General features: G+C 36.6%; 1 pseudogene; it reads left to right on the plus strand.

The window, feature by feature from the left end:
- The first annotated feature begins 9170 nt into the window (after positions 1 to 9170).
- Positions 9171 to 15329, plus strand: LOC100725252 (non-histone chromosomal protein HMG-17-like; annotated as a pseudogene).
- The last annotated feature ends 1275 nt before the right edge of the window (positions 15330 to 16604 follow it).

The raw sequence follows: 16604 nt of genomic DNA on the forward strand, positions 1-16604 counted from the left end.
TTACATTTAAAAAATAGAAAGCCCATAAGTGTTAATTAACCTCGCGGGGAAGGAATAGAGGAAACAAAAATAGAAGCTAGAGATTTTGAATATAGTTTGCTTCGTAGGTGTGAATTTGGAACTGTGCAAGCCATTTACAGAAGTTAATTGTCAAAAATCCCTAAAAGTTGAAAATAAATGGAACACATGAACTGTCCATAGTTGGCAGCATAATTACACACGGTTAACACAAAATTCAAAGCCAACTTCTTGCTTACTCTGCCACCTGAGCACTGGGCTCCTTGCAGTTCTGCAAATATGCCAGTCACACTGTAGCACAAAAAGATGTATTTTTGTCTTTGAAACACCTTCTCCCTGCTATCCACTGAGCTCCCACTTTCACTTTGTTCCAGTGTTTGTTAAATGTCATCCCTTAAGGACAGGACTCCCTAGATCCTTTATCTGTCTTTCTCTTTTTTCATATTTACTATTGCTACTTGGAATTATTTTATTGCTTGCTTGGTTGGTTCATGCATTAGACTATTTAGTCCATGAGGACAAGGATTTTGTATTATTTATTGCTATATCCACATGGCATAGAAAATACTTGGTTTATTAATAGGGGCTCAATAAATTTTTGAGAAATGAGGTTGGAGAAGGAAAAACTACTTTTTGTTTACCTAACTCTGTATTATTTGACAGATTACAGTGAGCAAGAATTATTTAAAAAGTTTAAAAACTAGTATATTTGAAATGTTTTAACAATTTGAAATAATTGATAAAACTTATAGTACTATATTCCCTCTGTGGTGCTTGCATTGATTATACCAAAAAGAAACATGACCGTATGTTCAGTTCCAGTTCTTGGTTATGTACTTGGTATACTTCAGACAGCATATGTACCCAATACACTTCAGATCTTATTCAAACCCTTTATATGTGACTAGGCTATCACTGTTTGAAAGCATGTGTGTGTATCTTTGGGTGTGCATATATTTACCATTCTGCATATTACCTAGGGCTTTCTGTTTTGAGACAGGATCTTACTGTGTAAGCCAAGCTGGCCTTGAACTCACTAGGTAGTCTAGGTGACCTTGAACTTGTGGAGAGCTCCTGCCTCAACTTCTCAAGTGCTGGGATTACAGGTGTGTGCCACCATGCCTAGTTGCTATTGCAAATTATATCAGTTGTTTCAAGTTGTTCTTCAGTCAGATTCTATTTGCCCTTCTTAGAGGAGTCCTATCAACTTGTTCTAGCAGAGAACTGCCAAAATGAAGCACAAGCAAACCCTCTGTAAGACTATAGCATTAAAAGACAAATAAAACTTTGTAAAAAGGCCATTTTATTTTTTTTAAATCTTCAAATTACTATATGCAGTATTGTGTATATGTAGTCCCTAGTACTTAGAAAGCTAAGAAAGGAGAATGGTTTGAGTTCAGGAGTTTGAGACCAGTCTAGGCAACATAGTGAGATCCTGTTTCAAAAAATGAAAAACAAACAAACAAACAACAATGACAACAAAGCCAATGAGAAATCTTCAAATATTTAAAAATACGTGCAATGTTTACATTAGACTCTACAGTTACTTTAATTCTTTCTTTTTTTCCTCTGGTAAAACTAATGTGTCAGGAGATAAGGCATGCTTTTTATGGTTTTGCTTACATCTTTACGCCACCATTTCCTATCTCGGGAAGCAAGGATCTCAACTTGAGGAGGGGCATTTGTTATTTTTCTGGTTTGTGCATCTAATTGTCTTTGGCTAATAAATGGGACACAATGTATGATAGTACACAAAGTAAGAAGAATATCTTAAAATTTTAATGGACTACAATCAAATTATCTACAAAGACTTTTCTAGCAATTTTAAATTCTCAAAAGTTAGCTTTTACTAAATCCTTCTCCCCGCTCCATTTTTCATTGTCTTTTAACATCTTGCCTCAAAAACCTAACATTTATATTTTGTCTTTTTTTAAACCACAGCTTTATAGCCAACCAACATTAGTTAACTTCATCTGATCCACATAGCATACTGAGAGCTCTGGGGAGTGAACTGGCCTCAAGGTTTGGTTTGGTTTTGTTTCTTCAGGACCGGCAGTCGAACAGGGTGCTCTATCATTGAGCTACATCTCCAGACATTTATTTGTTTGTTTGTTTGTTTAGTATTTTGAGACAAGGACTCACTAAATTGTCTTGTCAGGACTCAACTTTCAATCCTACTGCCTCTGCCTCCCTCCGTGCTAAGATTATATGTTGGAAAATGAACTGGACAGATGTATCAGGTATGAGGAATTTAGGATAAACTCAGAGCCTGCAGTGACAGAGTTTTTTCCACTCATAGAAAGATATGACTTCTTTAGACAAATCTTTTGAGGGTAGTTTTAGGCAGAATAATTCACTGGCTCCTCCATCCCAAAAGTATTTATGTCCTAATCCTCAAAGTCCATGAATGTGTCGTCTCATGCGGCCAGCGGGACTTTGCAGATGAGATTAAGTTAAGGAATTTGAGATGAGGTTATCTTGGATTATCCATATGATTACAACACAGTCAGAAATGTCCTTAAAAGTGAAAAAAGGGAGAAACAGAGAAGGAGATACTTGAGTTGGGCTACTGCTCACTAGTAGAGGGCTTGCCTAGCATGTGTGAGACTCGGTTTGATTCCCAACTCTGGGGGGAGATAGAGAGATAGCGATCAGAGTGTTGATGAAGAGAGGGATGGAAAGAGAGAAAGAGAGAGAGAGAGAGAGACAGACAGACAGACAGACAGACAGAGTCAGAATGGCTTGATAAGGAAAGAGGCTACCTACCAAGGATGCTGGTGGCCTCCAGAAGGAACCAGGGGTTGCTGGCACCTGGATTTTAGTCTGCTGAGATATATTTCAGATTTCTGAATTTCAGGACTATAAGATAATAAATCTGTGTTGTTTTAAACCACCACATAAGAAGGTGGTGCTGTGGTCAAATTTTTACCTGATTCTAGGCATGGGTCACTAATTTGGGAGTACAAATCAAGGGGATGGAATGAGACCTTGATTTTGAAATTCAGGTAGCTGGGAGGCAGCCTGTTTCATGTGGCCCGGGTCATTTTCTGTGGATGTGGGTTTACTGTAAGGCCAGAGATATAGGAGCAGTGGCCTGCCCTGACAAGTGATAACATGACCTTCACCAATACAGGAAGTATTCCAGCGAGTCGGCTGGGGTCATTGAACTAACCTTATTCAGGGCACTCAAAATTTGGGAAGATTAAAAAAGATCAAATCACCAAAAACTGGATAGATGTCTACATACCAGCAAAGAAGACTGAAATTTTAAGCAGGTAAGTATAGGAAGATGATAGGGAACAGTGATGTCAAAATGCTCTTGGGTGTAAAGCACATTTTCTGAACCACACTGACTTTTTTTTTTTTTTTTTTAACACTGACTCTCAAAGGAAAAGCTAGAAATATATTTCCAGTTTGGGCTCCTGTGATTCCGAGTTGCTGCTGGATTACACAGCACTGCAGGAAGAGGGCAGCTAGAGAGAGTCATTAATAATAGTGTATTGGCCAGAAACATATTAGAGAGACCAGGAAATGTGAGGCAGGACCAGCTCAGTGATGTCTTGGCTTCTCTGCTCTGCTCTCCAGCCTGTTACTGGAGGATAAAAGTCATGGGATTTTAGATGGATGCTTCTTGATTGTGCGGTGGTCTTGTCTAAGTGGCACTGGGGAGCAGGCCAGAGCATCTCCTCCCCTTTTTTTTCTTTCTTCTCCATCGAAACCATTCTATTTGAATCAGTAACTTACTGGTGTCAGTCTACTCTTACTCAATATACTTGTTTTCATCCCTTTTTCAGATTCATGTAACATTCATTCATCAATTTATTCAATAAGAATTTTATCTATTTATTACAGTAGTTACAAATCTGCTTTTTTTTTTTTTTTTTTTTTTTTGTCTTTTTCATTTTTATCGGTACTGGGGATCGAACTCACAACCGCCTGCTTGCAAGGCAGGTGCTTATGCCGCTGAGCTAAATCCCCAGCCCCCAAATCTGCTTTCTTAAGATAGCTCTTTCATTAAAACTTAGAACAAAATATATATTAATTAAAAGATTTTTTTTCCTGAGAAACCCAACCCCAGCAATTCTGCTATTGAAACACTCTGATCTGGCCAAAATGTCCACTTCCCATCCTCCAAACAGCCATTCAATTATTGCATAAGAACCTCATTGTAACTCTGGTATCTTTGCTCTAGTAAAGTTCCCAGGGATCTCCGAGTCTTGTATATCTCAGCAAAACATATGCTGCCCAAATGCAGCTGAAAAATAAAAATAAATAAACAGTGGCAGGGAGGAGAGCAGCAAGGCAAAGGTTAAGAATTAAAGTCAAGTCTTCTTTATGATCTTTATTTGAAGTTTCCAGATTATCTAGACAAATAGCATTGCCCTTGAGATCTGCTAATTCCTTTCTATCCCACAGATTTCCTGCTTCACAGTTTTTTATTGAATTTGAATGTTTAGCTTGCCAAGATATTGACTCTTAGCCCAGTCAGCCCAGGCTCTGACATCTGACCAACTTTTTATGAAACAGAATAGCAAAAAATCATCCTAAAAATAAATAATGCATGAATATGAACTTCTAAATAATCTAAACAATATGAAATTATGTAGAGTAAAAACCACAGCTCCCATACACCCTTCTATGCAATCTTGTTTTCCTTCTCAGATGTAATTATCACCAACAGTTTTAGTGCCTATCTTTCTAGAAAAGAAAATGCAGGTTTTTATTTAAGAAAATTAGAAACTATGCTCATATATTTCCATGTAAAGACATGGGAAATATCTAGAAAGATATGCAAGATTGTGAGGCTGGATATCATCTCCAAAAATTAACAGTCAAAGTAGATCCAAGACCAAAATCTAAAGCTATAAAGCTCGTAGAAGAAAACTTTCATAACATTGGATTTGATGATGATTACTTGAACAACAACAAAATATAAATGAGTTAGATTTAGGTAAAATGAAAACTTGTGCATTGAGGACTCTCCAGATGCTGAGTGGCGCGTATTTGTAATCTCAGTAATTGGAAGGCTGAGGAAGGATGATTGTCATGAGTTCAAAGCCAGCCTGAGTTAGGCAGTCTGTTAAGGACAATCTGAACTACATAGCAAAAACTTGTCTCAAAATATGAATAAACAAAAAGGACACTCAACTGAATGAAAAGACAACACAAGGCATGGAAGACAATGTATAGTATAAAGAACTACTATCTAGAAAATGTAAAGAATTTCTGCAACTTAATAATAACACCATAAGAAAACAGTTGAAACTTATACAAAGGAAGCTGGGCATGGTAGTTCTTGCTTATAATCCTAGCATTCAAGATGCTGAGTCAGCAAGATTTCTGAGTTTGAGGCCAGCCTGGCACATGCAGGGAGTTGAAGGCCAGCCTGAATTACATAGTTATTTTTCAAAATAGAGAAATCAAATGATTCAAGTTGTAAGAGCTCATAGAAAGCTGATTTTTTTTTTAATTTTTATTTAAGGAGAAAAGAAAAGAAAGAAAAAAAACAGTGAAGGGGTACAAGTTATACAGATTTACAGAAGAAAAAAATGCGCAGTAGGAAATCACTAGTTAATGGATTACATATTGCCATCTTAGAAATAATTGTTCAAGTCACAAAATTAAAGCTTGTAGAGTGGACATTCCAACAATGATACTGCAAACAGTTCCGTTCAATGATCCAATAAAACTCTGCGATATCATTTTCTATCTTATACATTTAAATATACATGCAGTTATATAGTTTAGAGCACTTTCTTTTCCTCTCTTTTGTACAGTGACTATTACACATTTTGGGTTTCATTGCTCCCACGGTTCTTATTGCTTTTTTGGAAGAGAGTAAAACCAAATGTGACATAACAGAACAGAATCGGTCAAGTCAAAAGGGTGGATATAATAGATAATATAAAAACATAATACAAGGTGATCAACAATGGTTACCATAATGCCTCCCGCTATTTCTAATAGAATTGCCTATATCATTAGTTGTAATACAATTGAACAAAACCGTAAAGAATAAAACCGACAAAACCAAAACATTGGAGATATTGTAGGTCTTCAAAAGTAGATAAAAGTCAACGAGAATGGGCGTTATAATGAATCTCATTATCTTCTCAGCTGATGCCTAAACTTTCGAACCTGATACTATCCAGCAAAACAGAATAGAGGAACCTCAGTCAAAAACAAGATGGTGAGAGTAATACAGGGCTTCAAATCGAGATAATAGAAAGTCAAAGTGGGTTACTATATTATATCCTGCTATATTTTTCCCTTTAATTAAATGGATAAAAATAAAAAAGTAAATAATGGAGTGGAGATTGAGAAAAAAGAGGGCATAACAGCGAAACAGGGCAGATCAAAACATAACCATTTAAGCAGAATAGTGTTTCACCACCAGATATTTCCGACCCAAAAATAGTTACCATATTGACTCCCTCCCTGAAGTCCTTGAGTACAACTTCATATACTGTAGCATTAAGTATATCAAAACAATGTAAAACCATTTAAGAGAATGACAGCATTATAGAGTATTTAGAATCGACTAACAGAAAATGAACAATGGTCTCTGTATAATCTCCTTGTCTTTAAAAGGTTTTTGCTTATACTATCGTACATAACAAAATCCAATAAGATACAACCTGTTTAGACCATTGGAGACAGAAGGACAAAAGCTAGATGAGACTTCAAAACAAGATGGTACTAAATCAGCATTACCTATTAAGATGTCATTTTCTCCAAAATAGCTGTTCCTATCATCCAATCTTCTCTGTCTCATTTCTGTTGAGCTCTTTTTCTGTCAGTAGCTGTCAGTTTGTCTTCTTCATTTTGTTCTCTGCTCCATTCGTTGTGGCCTCCCCGCCACTATTTCTGGGTTCTTTGTATTTTTCTTTTTTTAGAATATCCTGCAATACTTTCTGTAGGGTTGAATTGGTGGTTGCAAATTCCCCCAGTTCCTCTTTATCCTGGAAGCACCTCGTTTTTCCATCAATTTCCAGGGACAGTTGTGCAGGATATCTCAATCTTGGCTGGAGATTATTATCTTTCAAAGCTTGAATTATTTCCCCCCATGCTCTTCGTGATTTGATGGTTTGTGAAGAGAAATCTTCTGTGATTCTGATGGGTGTTCCCTTGTAAGTGATCTGTTTCTTGTCTCTAACAGCTTTTAATATTCTGTTCTTGTATTGAATTTCTGGAATTTTTATTATTATATGCCTGGGTGTTTCTCTGTTAGGGTTGTAGGTAGCTGGGGTCCTGTATGCCTCATACATCTGAGTATCTTTACCTTTTGCTAAATTGGGAAAATTCTCCTGGATTATTTCTGTGAGTAGCTTTTGTAGTTCACTTGTTTGTGTCCCTACTTCTTCTTTTATGTTCTTAATCCTTAAGTTATGGCTCCTCTTATCATCTTCTTGTCTTTGTATTATTGCTGTTTGTTTCTTTGTTATTTTTAAGAAATTTTTCATTTCTTTCTCCCATATTTCAAGTCTGCCCTCCAGTTCAGATAGTCTGTCCTTAGTTTCTTTCAAGCTGTTATGCCAATCTTGGATAGACTTCTTAATTTCTTGATAGTCCCTTTGAACCTGCTTCACATACTCAATGCTTTCTCTGTTTTCTCCATCAAGCAATTCTCCCCTCTTTTTCTGTTCTTCCATTCCACCATCTGTTTTTTCAGAAAGCTGATTTGTAAAATCTTGCCTTAGAGAAATCCTAGTCCAGTTTTTCTTCGAACACAGAAAATCATCCAAATTCCTAGAAGGATATATTTATTAGTCACTATTATTCTATTGGATAAGTCACGTGATCCTCTTTTCCTGATGGTTTAAGATTGTATATAATTTATTTTGAAAACTGGTAGGTAAGGGAAAGAATAATTCGTTGTCTTTTTTGTCTACTAACTATAATGCAAGATAACAAAAACAGTTGATAAGAGAAAATTCTTCTTGGCAAAAGAATGCCAGCTAATAATGAAGAAGAAATGACAGAAAGAGAATATTGCCATTTTTCAGTTTTAATAAAATAATGAATCTAGGCAGTATCATGAATGGCCACTAAAATCACTAAGTAAAAAGCTGAGAGGGAACTTTACAATGAATAAATGAGACTGAACTAACTGACCAAAGTTAACATCAGAAGATAATCAGATACTCTGTGCATTCTAAATGAGTCACATAGGAAGTACTCACACCACCTACTTTAAGAAAACAAAAATCAAAGTCTGACTAAGCCTGTGATCTACCAATTTTCAGGAAGAGCAGAGTTCAGATAAACATATTCAATGACATCATGAGGGTAAACTTGGCAAAATTCAGACGTGAGAAACTACATGACAACCAATTTCTTCAACTAATAAATTTGAAAGAAGAAGGAAGGAGAATCAATAGATTATAACAGACTTAAAAGACATATAATTAGTTATATAAAGTTATCCAGATGCTTAATTTTAACAAGCTGACCATTAAAAAATCCTGAGGCAATCGATGATATCTGATCAATAGCAGATATCTGACGACATTAAAAAATTGTTGAATTTTTTTAGGTGTAATAACAGCATTATGGTTGTGTTTTTCAGAAGAGTTTTTTTTTATGGAGCTCTGATTGAACTGTTTCTGGATTAAATACGATTCTTGGAATTTCTTGAAAAATAACATTGTATAGTGGGGAAAGGAAGTGGAAGAGAGAGAGAATAACACACATAAAACTGACCATGAGTTGGTAACTGCTGAGCTGAGAGGTAGGTGGGAATTTATTGCACCATTCCTTTTACATTTGAAAATGTTTTTAAAATTTTCATTATAAAATCATAAGCATTATTTTTAGAAGACTGTTAGCTATGTGTTTACTAAGACTGAAATATTACTAATACATTTTATTTTTTAAAAATGAAGGTAAATTTTTCATTATGGTAAAATATATATAATACTACATAAACTATTTTAACTACCTTTAAATGTATACATATTTCAAGGACATTAAATGCACGTTGTGCAACCATCACAATTCATTTGCAGAATTTTTCATCATCTTAAACAGAAACTGTACTCACTGTAAGGAATGGTGGGAGTCAGCGACCACCAGAGACCATCAGGCTTATGTAAAGGCATCGCGGTGTGAAAATTCTTGTGCCTGGGTGCAGGTAAGTGGAAGGCGGAAGCATGTCTGTGTGGTACAAAGAAAAGCAGAGCCTTTTACAGGGCTTGGACAAGGTGGGGCAGGTAGGGAGCTCAGACAAGGGTCCTCAGGTGAGGAGGTCTGAGTGACTATCTGTGGTCAAAATTCTCCAAATGTCTAGAGCCATCGTGGTGCTTGGATGATTCCATGATCTGCCCTATCTCTTTTCTTTTTTATAACCTCCATTGTTTGTTGACAAAAGCACAGGTGCTGAGCTGCGTTTTCTCTGAGAACAATGCCGCTGCCAGCAAACAGGTTGAGTGCCGGAAAGTCACATCTGAGTTGAACCTGACACTGGCTACCCAATAACTCCTCTTCTCCACCAATTCTCCAGAGCCTGGTAACTGTGGTTGTGCTATCTCTATGACTTCGCCTATTCTAGGTAGTCCATCATATAAGTAGAATCATATGCTATCTTTCTGCGTTTGGCTCATTCACCTAGTGTAATGTTTTCTGGGTTTATCCACACTGTAGTTTATATTAGAATTTCATTCCTTTCAAAGGCTGAATAGGATTCTGTTGAGTGTGTATGCCGCATTTTAAAAATCTATTTATTTATTGATAGGCATTTAAGTTTTGTTTTGTTTTTCACATTTGGCTGTTGTAAATACTACTACCATGAATACTGGTTTTTAAGTATCCGTGGAGTCCCTGCTTTCAATTCTCTTAAGTAAACTTATAACAGCAGCTGCACCATTTTTACATTCCAATGGTGATGAAGGAAAATTCTAATTAGTTATTACACTTCAGTGTTCTTTAGTGAGTAGACATTGCTTTAACAAGTAGTATGACGTATTTACCAAAGAGTTTTGCTGTGCAGTTCAGACTGACCTTGAACTCACTATGTAGGCCAAGCTGGCCTTAAACTCACTGTGATCCTCCTGCTTCCACCTCCCAAGTGCTGGATTTACGGGTGTGAACCACCACATTCAGTTAAAAATTTAGATTTTTAAATGTAAAATTCTTTACATTTTAAACAAGAAAGCTTCTAGAAGAGTATACATTTACTCTTCAAGAATAGTTTACTTTTCACCAATTTTTACCATGTTCTGTACTTTTTATATTCTCCCTTTTTATCTGATTATACACACATGGATAGAATTATTTACATACAGACATTTATGTGTCCATCATCTAGATGCATATACACACATATCATACATATTTATATTAATTTTCCTAATAAAAAGTAGATGGCATGTATTATGACCCTTAATATCTCCATTTATGTTTTCTAAGGATAAGGAGATTCTTTTATATAGCAATCACAGCATAATTAGCAAATTCAGGAAATTTAACAGTGATATAAAATTTTTATTCATTCTACAATCCATATTCCAATTTTATTACCTACCCCAAAAAATGTCCTTTGTAAATCTTCTTTTTCCCTTCTAATACAGAACCCAGTACAAAATCACATACTTTATTTAGTTGTGTCTTAAGTTGGTTTTAATCTATAATATTTCTTTAGTTTTTCCTTATTTTTCATGACACTGAAATTTTTGAAGAATGAAGGTCAATCTGATTCTTTTCCATTGCTATACTTATATATATTGCTAAATTGTAAATAATGGAAATTGCCTCTGCATGATAAAATTAGGGGTGGAATATATTGAAAAGATATTGGGAAGTCTCTATAAATTCAATATATAAATTCATCTCAATAAATATATTTTAAGTATATATTATACATAATAATAATTTTTATAAATGATAAATGATATATGTAAGTGACATAATGTGCTGGACACTGTTCTTATTACATTACATATAGTTTTATTGGGTATATAATCCTATGAAGTAATTTCTTTAGATTATCTTAAATTCATTTTTAAAATGAGTCAACTGTGGATTTGGGGAGATTAAATAGATTACTCAACGTCATATAACTTATAAACGGGCTGAACCACTGTACACTGTCAAGCACTAAAGTCTGTCTGACACTAAAGTCTATCCTTTTTCTTCCCCATGTTTCAGTAAGGGAACAAATTTTAAGATATTTGCTAGAAAATAAATGATGTATGGTAAACTGAAACATTACATATTTTTCAATTCATATGATGTTATAAGAAGTGTAACCTGAAAAGCATCTATGCTTTTTTTTTTTTGTTATCTTCCTATGTTTAAAAACACCTTACAGATATGATCTAAGGCTAGAGGTGCTGAGCAGAAAATCCTTAGCGTGCACATCAAAATGTACCCACTTGGGGGCACCCATAATGCAGCTTTTCTGCCTGTTTTATAGCCTAGAAGCTTTAGACTCTGCAGAGCTGGAGCTGAGCCAGCTGATGAGTTCTGTTTGTTCTGCAGGACTCAGACAGCCAAATCTGATGTCTCAAGGAACAGCTCCCCTTTATCTGCAAGTCTGGGAAATATCTTAGTTTGTTGCCCATCCAATAAACTATTATGTGCTGTGTAAAACATTAATAATTAGTACATTTCTACAGGCCAAATGTACTAGATATATTATTGGGAATTAATGACCAAGAACTAAAAATAATTTGCTGATTTAAAATGATATATTTTTTTCCAGAAGATGTTTTTGACTTACGTTATGCCAAAATAAGGAGCATAATAATTTACCAATAGAGGCAACATATATGCCATAAACTCAAGCTAGGTGTTATAAATCGCTCTTTCATTGCATTCTCACCTGAAGCATGCTCTTTGACAGGTAGCATAGTGTTGGTCCACAGAGCAAGGGAGACTTCTGCAGGTGTTGTTGCTTATGCCATATCCGGGTCAGTCATATGGTCTTCAGCTCCACCTGGTACCAGAGATTCTTCTGAAATATAATAATGTCAAAGATGCCACTGGAGAGGGTTATTATTCAAGAACACAAGAGAGAGAATATAAAAAATAAAATTGTCCTGGATGTAGCTATCACAGTGTCTCTGTGGAAAAAGCATTGGAAAGTGATCATGTTTCCTACCATATAGTTCTGCCTTTCATATGATTGATTGAATCAGTGAGAGCCAGAGTAGTAGCTATAAAGGGAAAAGGTAGAGAAGAAGATAAATACAGTCTTTAGTGGGAGGAATAGAGGGAGAAGCCAGGAAAGACAGGAAGAGGATGACTGTGTTTCTAGTGCAGCACTGTGAGAGATTCAGCTCTAGTTCATGAGGGTCCTTTGGTGCTGTCCCAGTTTCAGTTCCAGGACTGCTCATTGACTACTGTGAGATCTCAGTTTCTATCCTAAATTTTCCAGAAGCAGCCATTATTTGTGGAAAGTTGAGTGACTATCTCTCTGTCTCCTTCTATTCATAGCTACTAAAGAAGTGATATAATGATATAATATTATTGTAACCTGCTTTTAGTCAACTATGGCACATGCCTGTAATTACAAAAGTCTGAGAGGCTGAGGCAGGAGGATAACAAGTTTGAGGCAAGCCCAGGCAATTTAATGATTTATTGAGACCTTGTTTCAAAATACAAAGGAAATACAGGGCTGGGGAATGAACTGTAGTACAAATGCCCTGAAAAATATAATGCACACAATATACAATTTATCACTTTAACCATTTAAGTGAATAGTTCAGTGGTGACAAGTACACTCACAAAGTCAAGTGGGTATCACCAATACCTATGTCTGTAATTTTCTTATTTTCCCAAACTGAATCTCTGTATCCATTAAACAGTTACTTCCTGGCTCCCTAAAACCTCTAGTAATCACCTTCTGCTTTTGGAGTCCATTCTTTTACATGGAGATTTATTTATACAGCAAATCTGTATAAATAAAGTCACTGTCTAGAGTTTTAGGGGAACTGGAGTTAAACCAAAATAGCCTAGGAAGTATAGACTGTGTATGTATTATGTTGGATCTGTCAACTTCACAAGGAATATGCACCATCAAGAAACCGAACCTGAGTGGGAGATCTATGGGAGTCTGATGTTGGCCTATAGTCTTTTGCCATGTTCTAGCAAAGGGATTGTATGTTCAGAACAATTCCTGGACGTATGAAATAAAACAATCCTTATCTATGGAGGGAAGATTGAAATCTTGGAAGAAAAGGAGCCAAGGAAATTGTGATTTAAGTTCTGCCATCTCCATGCAAATATGGTTAGAAAAGGATTATTATAACAATTTGACTCCTGCAGTCTGTATTATGGAAACATCATCCAAAGGCTCTTTGAAGCATCTTACAATGTATATGGTCAAAAGTAAACGAGGCACAACACAATATATATGTTATTGCCAGTCGTCTTCCTGTTCCTTTGACATGGATCCATTAGAGCATTACAGTAAACTTAAATTTAGGCTTGGGGGATTGACCAACCAGGTTTTTAGGAAGCTGAACTGAGTCACAAAATTCAAATTAAAATGTCAGTTATAGTGAGCTGAGATCCTGCAGCAAGTTTTTCTGAACAATGACTATCAGTGGGTAATATTACTTTTGTTCAGGCCAAATCATGATCCCAGACAGCTTGCAGGAATCAGAAACATGATCCAGATCTTGAGAAAACATACTGAGTAGGATTAGATAGATGAGTAGAGTCCCAAGCATCCCTATATCCAAGGAAAGGATTGACAATTACATTATCCAGAGCTAGTGTCAAAAGCCCATCCTATAGAAGGAATTCCTTCTATACTGCTTAGAGTAGAAGCTTTGTCCCTTACAAATAAGGTTGATGAAAAGAGCACCCAACACAGAGCCATATTTGGTTTCCTTTTCCAGCTGGGTGGGAGAGAGCTGGGAGGCTGTCTGCTGCCTGGCCGGAAGATCAGGCAGGAACAGATAATGGGACAGTCAGTGTCTTGCTGTAGGGCTTGGAGCAGTTCTGTGGTTTTATTGACTAATTCCCCGTTCAGATTTTCCCAAATAAGAATAGAGGATATTACATAAGACAGCTTGAATTTCCTCTGTTTAATTCTGCTTCTGTCTCCTTCCTCCCACAAGTGCTTACCTCATGTCTACCTGGGTTTATGCTCTGGTAGCACTCAGTTTACCTTTAAGAACTAAGATTCTCATTCTCAAGTCCCTGCCCCGCTGACCTGTTTTCTGCTCCAGGGACACCCAGGGGCCTGAGTTTGTGCTCACTTTGCTCTCAGTGTGAGTGCTATTGCTGTTTTGATTAGGGCCATTTCATGTATCCAACATTAGCAACACTACCTAAATGCCAGTAGTATTCCATAATACCTCATAGTTTGGGGTGCCACTCTCAGTTAAAAGCTACTGATAGCTTCTCTCCTGGGGAACTATGAGTACTGTGCTAAATTCAGCCTGAAGTCTTGTTTGGCAAAGTCAGTGATGGATGATGCTTAACAACTTCCTTGGGATTTGCTTTGCCCTGTTCTGCCCATCAAAATGTCCATTCATTTAGCAGATCTATATGTCAGGAGGTCAGGGGAGCTCGAGGCAAGAGGAAGAGGGCATGAGATTGGATTAGGTCCATTCAGTAACATCACAAAATGTAACTGCTATTAATAAGAATAGGTGAACTCTTACAGTTTGCCGTGCTTCTATACCTGAGCTCACATTTACTTACAATAAATTTATGAAATAGGCACTATCATTTTTCTACTTTATTGGTAGGGAAAATGAAGTACAACACAGTTAAGTTACTTGCCTAAAGTCACTTAGATGGTAAATCACATAATTGAATGACTTCCACAGTAGGAAGCTAATTCCAGTTACTTCTGGCTTCACCTTGTTTCTTGTCAATGTTAAATTGAATGGTAACCACCTCAATAGCATCACAAAGGCTGTAATGGTTACACTGTGATAGATCAGTTGCTGAAGACCAAAAGGAAATTGGTTAAGTTTCATTCTGGAGCGGTGGCAAGTAGAGACGAGAAGCTCCTGGACCTCCTAAAGCTGTGTGCTGCTGCATCCCCCATCCTTGCCCATGTCCTGCTACCGCTGTCGCCATCCCCAGGAGAAAGGCTGAAGACTGAGACACTAAAGGAGACAAAGCCAAGTTGAGGACAGATCACAGAGAACTTCCACTAGGTTGTCTGCTAAACCTGATCCTCCAAAGCAAGGAACAAGCTGAAACAGGCCCTTGCAAAGAAGGGAGAAAAGGTACCCAAAGGGTGAAAGGGAAAAGCTGATGCCAGCAAAGCTGTGAACACCCCTGCAGAAAATGAAGATGTCAGAACACACTAGGCACAGAAAGCTGAAGGTGCTGGAGATGCCAAGTGATAACTGGATACTTTTGGTGCTACAGTTTGAAAAATTGTTTTTATCGAGTTTTTAAAAAATACCGAATTTTGTTTTACATTTTTAAAAAGTCATGCTGTTACATACAGAACACTTGTTTGGTTTTTTTTTATTGGGGGGGGGGCATGTTGACCCACAGCAGGGTCAACATGAGGAAAATACCCTTTCTGCCAGTTTCGAGAGACTTCTTGGCTTCCAGGAGGAGGGATTTCCTAATATTGACACCTGTGGCCACCTTGGCACATGTGCCTATGGTGTGAGAAAACCAATTCATTTGTATGACCTTCTCTTCTTCTTTACTATCAACATAGACATAGCTGCCTTAAACCAAGAGACCTGTTGGGTCCTGACTCCTAAAAGCTGGTGTTACCAGTATGTCAGGCAAGGTGAATTTCCCAGTGATGTTGAGATGATGTCCCATAAGAGCAATGGTTCGTTTTTTGTGGATCCTCAGATTGATAATTCTGCCACTTTCATTTCATTCCTTAAAAGTCAGTTGAACAGAAAATTGTTAAACAATATTCTAGATGTGAAATGTCAATCCTCAATTTAAACTTTCCCTATTAAGAGTATCAAATGAAGACTTTATTCAGTTTTATGCTGGTTTTCAGGTTTTTGGTAGTCCATCTAAGAAGGGAGCTTGAAAATTATTTGTATACTTTCAAAACCTTTCCTGGAAGCTATCATTACTCTGATTCCAAAATCAGAGAAGGATCCAACAAAAAAAGAGAATTATAGACCCATCTTCGTAATAAATATAGATCAAAAAACCTCAGCAAGATATTGCCAAACAGAATAGAATTAGTTCTCAAAAAGATCATGCATCATGACTAAGGCTTCATCTCAGAGATGCAACATATGCAAATCAGTAAATACAATATATCATGTAAACAAAAGCAAAGATGACAACCACATGATTATCTCAATAGATGCAGAAAAAGCCTTTGAAAAAATCCACCGTCTTTTCATGATGAAAACACTGAAGAAAATAGGTACAGAAGGACCTTATCTCAATCTGATAAAAGCCATTCTTGGCAAACCTACTGCCAACACCATATTAAAGGCTTGTTCTCTAACATCAGGAATAGGATAAGGATGTCCACCATCACCACACCTGTTCAACATACTGCTTGAAACATTAGTAAGAGTAATTTGGTAGGGAAAAGAATTGAAGGATATACATATAGGAAAGGAAGAAGTTCAATTATTATTATTTGTAGATGATGTGATCTTCTACATAGATGATCAAAAAAAAAA

This window comes from Cavia porcellus, unplaced genomic scaffold, assembly GCF_034190915.1.
Source record: "Cavia porcellus strain 051 isolate PalLab524CR breed Dunkin Hartley unplaced genomic scaffold, mCavPor4.1 scaffold_12, whole genome shotgun sequence".
In the NCBI taxonomy this organism is placed as follows: Eukaryota; Metazoa; Chordata; class Mammalia; order Rodentia; family Caviidae; genus Cavia; species Cavia porcellus.